This window comes from Schistocerca serialis, chromosome 4, assembly GCF_023864345.2.
Source record: "Schistocerca serialis cubense isolate TAMUIC-IGC-003099 chromosome 4, iqSchSeri2.2, whole genome shotgun sequence".
NCBI classification, from domain to species: Eukaryota; Metazoa; Arthropoda; class Insecta; order Orthoptera; family Acrididae; genus Schistocerca; species Schistocerca serialis.
The window spans coordinates 227467993-227476136 of record NC_064641.1 but is presented as its reverse complement, the minus strand read 5'-3'; positions in this window follow the sequence as shown (position 1 = coordinate 227476136).

The following is an 8144-nucleotide window of genomic DNA, read 5'->3' as shown; positions in this document are numbered from 1 at the left end:
CAACTGCACATACGGTTCACGTCCACGCTGTCGCGGCATGCTACCAGTGTTAAAGACTGCGATGGAGCTCCGTATGCCACGGCAAACTGGCTGACACTGACGGCAGCGGTGCACAAATGCTGCGCAGCTAGCGCCATTCGACGGCCAACACCGCGGTTCCTGGTGTGTCCGCTGTGCCGTGCGTGTGATCATTGCTTGTACAGCCCTCTCGCAGTGTCCGGAGCAAGTATGGTGGGTCTGACACACCGGTGTCAATGTGTTCTTTTTTCCATTTCCAGGAGTGTAGTTTAGAAGAGAGAACCAATAGCACACTGAAGAAGAAATACACAGGACAACTAGTGAAATAAAAATTAATCTCACATCCCCATCTAAAAATTAAAAGTTAATGTAGGGTGGATAATATATCCAACATGACATTAACATGTTGTGGCCCTATAAAAGGCGATGTTCAAAGTCACTTCTGCAATGCATGATTAATCCAGATGTTTTCCCAAAAAGATTAAAATATCCTATTATTAGGCCTCTAAAAGAATGGTGACTCCACAGATGTCAATAACTACTGCACATAGTCACTCCTTACATCATTTTCCAAATACATTGAGAAGGTAACGTACTCGATGTTGTCACCCAATTGTGTAGCAATGGGATACGTAGCCAAACACAGTTTGGATTTATACAGAGCTAGTCTACTGAGAAAGCTATTTACACAATTTTTAAATGATGAAATATCACCAATTGGGACCTTTGCATATTATCATTCACTGACGCCTTTTGGGAGAATATCCTGGGTTAACCCCTCACTTTGGCAAAAAGTATTCATTGCAACAAGAAAATCTTAACAACGAGTGGGGTTCACACACACACACACACACACACACACACACACACACACACACACACACACACACACACACACTCTTGCAGGCATCTCTTTAAGCAGTTGGCAATAATAACCACAGCCTAGCAGTACATTTATTCACTTACAAAACCTCCTAATAACAATCCATCTGAGTTAGAGAGTAACAGAAAAATTGACAAGTACAACAATAGAAGGAAACATTATCTACATTAACCTTTAATAAATCTAACTTTGGCACAGAAAGGGCTGAAATTTACCCATGGATATAAAATTCTGACAGATAGCAGAAGTTTTTTCAAAAGTAGATAAAAGATGTTTCTCCTTAACAATTCCTTGCATACCATACAGGAATTCTTGACAAGAAATAATTAGTCATTTTTACAAAAGCTAAATTTGTAAATAACCAGCATGTAGCCATATAAAAAGTTTTGTTTTTTCAGCTATATACAGGGTGTCCATAATTTAAGTTCCAGTTTCAAAACACTGCTCAGAATGATGTAAGAATTGAACAGTGTCTTATTGACACAGGGGGAAACATTATGGAACAAAAAATTTTTATGAAAATTTGATCAATAGATGGTGCAGTAAGCATCAGAATATGCACGCCAACAGATGCACAGCACATGGCTGTTCCTCAGTTTGCACCCGAGGTGCCCAACATGATTGTTTCTATAAAGGATCGCATGCAGCTGGCAGGTCTCTTTTATAAGAATGGTGACTGTGTGCCACTAGCCCTGCAGAAGTTCTGGACACTGAAGGGTGTGAAAAGAGGCACTGGCCCAATGTCTGCTGAAGGTATGGAGAAAATGATTAAAAAACTCGAAAACACAGTGGAGGAAACCAGTTGATCCGACATCTATTGAAGATGTGACCACAGCACTCAGCAGGGGTTAAGTGGTGACATGCAAACATGCAGTGCACGAAGAACTGCACAAACGTTAGGTATGTCTGCGAGCAAAGTACATAAAATCCTATGAAACATCCTGCATTGCTACCCATACAGTATCACCCATTTTCAGGAGTCACTTCCTGCTGACTTACCAGCAAGGCAAACATTCACTCTGGAATTTCTTTTTCACATGGAAGTGGACAATGAATGGCCATGGAACACTGTATAGACAGAGAAAGTCTACTTCCGTCTGCAAGGACATGTCAATATGCAGAACTGCAGAATATGAGCAACAGAAAATCTGCTCGCTTATCAACAGGTACGACTTCATTTTTCAAAGGTGACTGTGTGGTGCAGGTTGATGGCATGTTTATCACAGGGCCATATTTTTTGGTGGAGGTGAGTCCTGTGGAATCTGTTACCTGTACCATCACTGGTAAATGTTTCGAGAGACTTTTACATACCGACATGCCCCAACCTTTCGCTGGCGTCGATGTGAGGGATCATTTTACGTAAGATGGTGCTCCTCCACACAATGCACAGCTGGTGAAGTGGCTGCTGCAGAGGTGTTTTGGAAATGCTAGAATTATCAGCTAGCATTTATTTACAGTTTGGTCGTCTAGATCACCTGATCCTAATACATGTGCGTTGTGGCAGAGGGGTTATCTGAAAGATGCTGTGTTCAGTGTTCCAATTAAAAACATAGCTGAACTTAAGACATGCATTGCGTAACACGTACTAAACATGACCCCCGAGACACTCCAGTATGTTTTACAACACGCTATTTCTCAATTTCAACTTGTGGCAGAAAATGATGGACAGCATACTGAACATGTCTTGTACCAGTTTACAACAATTAAAACCCAATGTCATTTTGCTTTTTATGTGGTTTTTGGCCTCAGTACAATTAAAAATTGATTTTTCCCATCTGATATGGTATTACTTTGCCGTGGTATATGGGCTTACCTAACTAACAGTGCTGACTGCTAAACATGTGCAGTCATGCACATTGAACTGTAGGAATGGTGTAATGTGCAACTCAAACCATACCCATTGTATTGTAATTCATCTGCAATTCATTCGGAGCTGACCCAATTTACGTTAAAATGCTTACATCATCATCTATTGGTAAAATTATCATTAATTTTTTTTTCCTCGTGATGTTTCCTCTTGTGTCAATAATATGCTCTTCTCTTTCTATAGTGTTTTGAAACTGAAATTTTAATTATGGACAGCCTGTATATAAACAGGGTGTTTTAAAGTCTTTGCATCAAATGTCCAGGAGTGGTAGATCACATTGTGGGGAAAAGCTTTTGTTATAGACTTAATGTTTGCTAACACTTCTTGGCGATGCTACGCATCTTTTTATTGGATTTGCCAGCCCTTGGACAACAAGACTTGAATGGTTTTCGACAAGAAACCTTAAGAATGAATGACTAAGTGGAGAAACATATTTCAGAAGTGAATCAGAAACATTAATTTTGTTCAGCCTACCCCATTTCATGGGGCAGATGACTGTACAATATATAACATACATTGCGTACAAATGCCGAAGAATGCCTACACCCTGCCGCCCCTTGGCGGCAACACCAATAAGCCTAGTGTAGCCAGGAGTCTCCAGTGATCAGCTAACATTTTGTCTCTAACAAAAGTTGTTCACCAGGATATGATCTATAAACCACAGGCATCTGATGCAAAGACACAGACACACTCTCTCTCTCTCTCTCTCTCTCTCTCTCTCTCTGTGTATGTGTGTGTGTGTGTGTGTGTGTGTGTGTGTGTTTTCTGATGACATGTTCCATGTAAAAACACTGAATATGATCTATGGTATAAGTAACTAAGTACCTTTGCCATATCTGCAATATTCTCTACTTGTTAGACAATATGTTTTTAACGAAACAACATTAGTCCATGCACCTCTGGAATGCCTGTTTTTATTCAAGCCAGGCTGATACATTACTCTCCAAAAAATAGCCAGAGAAAATAATTTTTGCAGAAGGCCACTGTACTTACCAGCTGTCTCAGTGTATGAGAATTTCCTACTGATTTTTTGTCTAGGAAAAAGTTTACATTTGTTCACATCTAGCAGTGCTGCTGGAATTGAGAAAGCTCATTAGCACAGCCAATAAGAAAATCACACAAGCTAGCCTTGCTTGATAGAGTTTACTGAAAATGGAACAACCACCTGGATGTGTACTATGGTGAAAATATAACACACACATAGTGCATTTGAACTGGAGGCAAACCAGTGTATATTCACTCATTGATTTTCATAGATCTCATCAAGGAGGAGAGCTTTCGTGTATTTTGAAAGAGTTAAGGCATAACAAAAGATGAGCAAATCATAAAACCTTAATTGTACAGTATCAACAATAAACTTTCACCATACTGCTTAATGCTACTTATGCTTATGCCAGCTAAAATAATCCAACAATAAGACAGTAAGTTGCTGCTTTTAAAAAAGTGTGTTCTCTTTGATGGAACTGACAAAAAGGGTGTTATACATGGCATAGTTTCCTATGTTATTTTAAGGATCAAACAATACTTATTACACATCCTCAGCAGACACAAAAAGGCATGTTGTACTGGATTTTCTAAGAAGGATGTATTATCCAGAGTAAAATAACATTGGTATTTTTTACATTCATGGTGGAATTAGGTAATCAGTTAGTTATTTAATCAGTCAGTTAGTTATTTGCATGTTACATTGATCACAGTTCTGATCTCTCATTGTGATGTAGAATAAGCAAGTTAGTTTACAACAATTCACTTAATATTCTTTCTCAGTGGAAAATATGACAACATGTTGTTCATTTACATGACTCTCTCACTTTCATTGTATGCAGTGCAATGATTAATATCTAACTCCATCTGCAAGCACACAAAAAATTATTTTATATTGCACATCTAGAGGAGGAAAAGGGATTGTTAAGCAGGTATGATTGCACTTTAATATGTGTTTGAAATTAATATGATTATCGGTATCTACAAGGTTCCTCACATTACTGGGTATATGATCAATGATTTTTTGGCTGAAAACCTCAGTCCATTCTTCACTACACCAAGGCTGAGTGAGGGATGGTGAAAGTCATTTCTCTTTATGAATGATGCCCTTTTTTTCAAACTGTGATTGATTGTTGATAACAAAATTCACAAAAATGACACAGTTAAGCACCTTCCTGACAATCTTTTTCTTCCTGAGCTCAGTGCTCATTTTTTGTCTTTAATTATCATTTTTCTCTATTTATCAATCTCTTTTCTCTCTTTGGCAACTGTTTTTCTTCATCTGGCAACCTTTTCTCTGTGATCAGCGATATTTTTTCTGTGTCCATCAATTTTATTTCTTTATTTCATGATCTTTCTCCTTTGTTGGAGATCATTCCTCTTTATTTGCCATTCTTTTTCCTATGGATCTACCTTCATTGTTTAGCAATTTTCTCTCCTTTTTTAATGATTAACTCTCTTTCTATAACACAGTTTTTCTTTCCTATTTTTCAAGTATTTGTTTCTCGATTTGCCACTGTTCTTCCCCAGTTTTAGTGAACTTTTCCTGTCACGTTACAGTTTTATTTCTTTGCAGCTATAGAGTGGTGGGGGAAATGACTGTTTAAAAGACTCTGTGTGCATAATTAGTCTAATCTTGCTTTTGTGGACCTTTCGGGAGTAATATATTGGGAGTTGTAACATACTCTTAGATTTTCCACTTAATAGGGGTTTCTTGAAACTTTGCAGGTAGGGTGAGATATAAAATGGAGTGATCCTATCGGTTCTGACATAAACAGGTGGCAGACTTCAGTTCATTGGCAGGATACTTGCAAATTGTAGTCACTCTACAAAGGAGACTGCGTACAAAACACCCATGCATCCCATGTTAGAATATTGCTGTAGCATGTGGGACCTATATCAGATACGAATAACAGGGAATATTGAACTTATATACATATATTAAAAAAGAAAAAGAAAAAAAAGAAAAAAAAAAGAGAGAGGAGTGAGAATAGTCACAGGTTTGTTTGAATCATGAAGGAGCATCACTGAAGCTCTGAAAAATCTGACTGGCAGACACTTCATGACAGAAGCAAATCATCACCCCTTTTCCCTCTGATGAGTGCCACTTTCCTGACAACTGACCAAGACGGGCTTTCAAACTGGAATGATGGAAATTCTTCACATGGACCTTTACCTGCCTCCCCTCAAATGTAGCCATTGGGGGCCACAGATGCTCTACCCACCGCCATCCTTTCCCCTGGTGTTAAGTTAGTCCTATTTCTAAAGACTAAAATCTCTGTTGCTCCTATCATTTTACAATAGGCAAATCTCTGTCCTCAGTCCTCTGCAAATACCTAGGTGCTGACATCATCTATACTTATGGCTCCAAAGATGCAGAAAAGACAGGATATACTTTCACATACACTGATCAGCCAGAACATTATGACTGCTGATCTACTGTCGATATAAAACCCGTCCAGGCAACAGCAGTGTCACCTGGCGATAAATGACTGCTAATCAGGCACATACACGGTGCTTGTGGCACCAGAGAGCATGCTCAGTGTGTGCAGAATGGAAAAGGCACACACAATCTATCTTAGTTTGACTGAGGGCAGATTGTGATGGCCCAGAGTCTTGGCATGAGCATTTCAAAAACTGCACGACTGATCGCGTGTTCAAGGAGTGCTATGATGTGTGACTTCAACACATGGCGAAATCAAGGTGAAACAATGTCCAGACATCGTGAGGTTGGCCAGACACCCCTCTTGCAGATGTTGAATGTTGTAGACTGGGCAGGCTGGTAAAACACAACAAGTGGCGAACTGTGGTGGAACTAAACATCAGACTTTAATCCTGGGCAAAGTACAAGTGTATCTCAACACACAGTGCACCAAACACACCTAACGATGGGCCTTCACAGCCGACAACCCATGCTTTTGCCATTGTTAACACTACATCACCAACTACGACTGAAATGGACATGTGGCCATCAGTACTGTACATTGTGGCAGTGGCAGAGTGTTGTATGGTCTGATGAATCGCGTAACTTTCTTCACCATCCTAACGGGAGGGCACGAATCTGTCGTTTTCCAGGGAACAGCTCCTTGACACATGTACTGCAGGACACTGACAAGCTGGCAGCAACTCCATTATTATCTGGGGAACATTCACATGGGCATCCATGGGTCCTGTGGAGCTCATGCAAGGCACCATTATGGCCAAGGAGCATCGTATACTGGTTGCAAACATGTACACCCCTTTGTGACGACCATGTTTCCCAACAGCAATGGCATTTTCCAACAAGATAATGCTCCTTATCACAAGGCCACAAGTGTGATGGAGTGGTTTTAGGAACACAGTGGCAGGTTCCAATAGATGTGCTGCCCCTCTAACTCGCCAGATCTGAACCCGATCAAACACGTCTGGCATGCGATGGAACTTGTCACCAGAGGTGATTTGGCTCCTCCCCGGAATTTATGGTGATTTGTATGTGCAGATGTCTTACCAACTCCCTCCAGTGACCTACCAAGGCCTCATTGCTTCCATGCTGTGAAGCATCACCACACTGTTATCCATGCCAAAGATACACATACTGATTATTAGATAGGTGGTCATTATGTTATGGCTGATCAGTGTATGAAGAATGCCATGAACAACACTCCTTACCAGAGGCCTGTATGGTCTTCATGGTGAAACTGGGCTATTGCTAGAGTTTCATTTCATAAAGTACAAAACTCACAACCAAGTTTTGGTATGTAGTGATTCTATGAACAGTCCGCAGGCCATTGGCCGATTCTTCACCACCCAACAGTGTCTACTATCCATAACCAGCTTTATGATTTGAATTGTACAGCAGCCTCAGACATTTTTCGCTGTATTCCAAGTCACATGGGAAATCTGGGGAACAATTTCGCTGATCACTTAGCCACGGAAATGATTGCATGGCTAACACTGGTAATGGAGAGACCAGGCACTGATTTAAGAGTACATATGAGGCTTGTAATCTATCAGAACAACTCATTTGAATGGTGGACTACAGTTCCCTCCAATAATCTTCACAACACTGTGGAGACCACTCCTGTGTGGAGGAATTGTTTATCGTTTCAATGTCTTACAGAATCGTGTGTTGGCTAGAGGTCAGGCATAATAAGAATAAAGGAGGTTCTCATCACAAGTAAGTGCTCCTGTTTGCCTCTTTTCTTTGTACCACAGCCATTTCACACTTCTTCTTAAATCTCCTAAAATTGCTTTTAACTCATGGTTTCTCTTAATTTTCCTCTTGTCTGTTTAGACGTGCTACTTTTTAGATTATTTAATAACAGACATTCTGGAAAAACACTATAAGCTGTATTTGTTTTGTAAATAAAAACGTTTTTATTTACAAGACAAATATTTCTGTGTTTGCTGCGG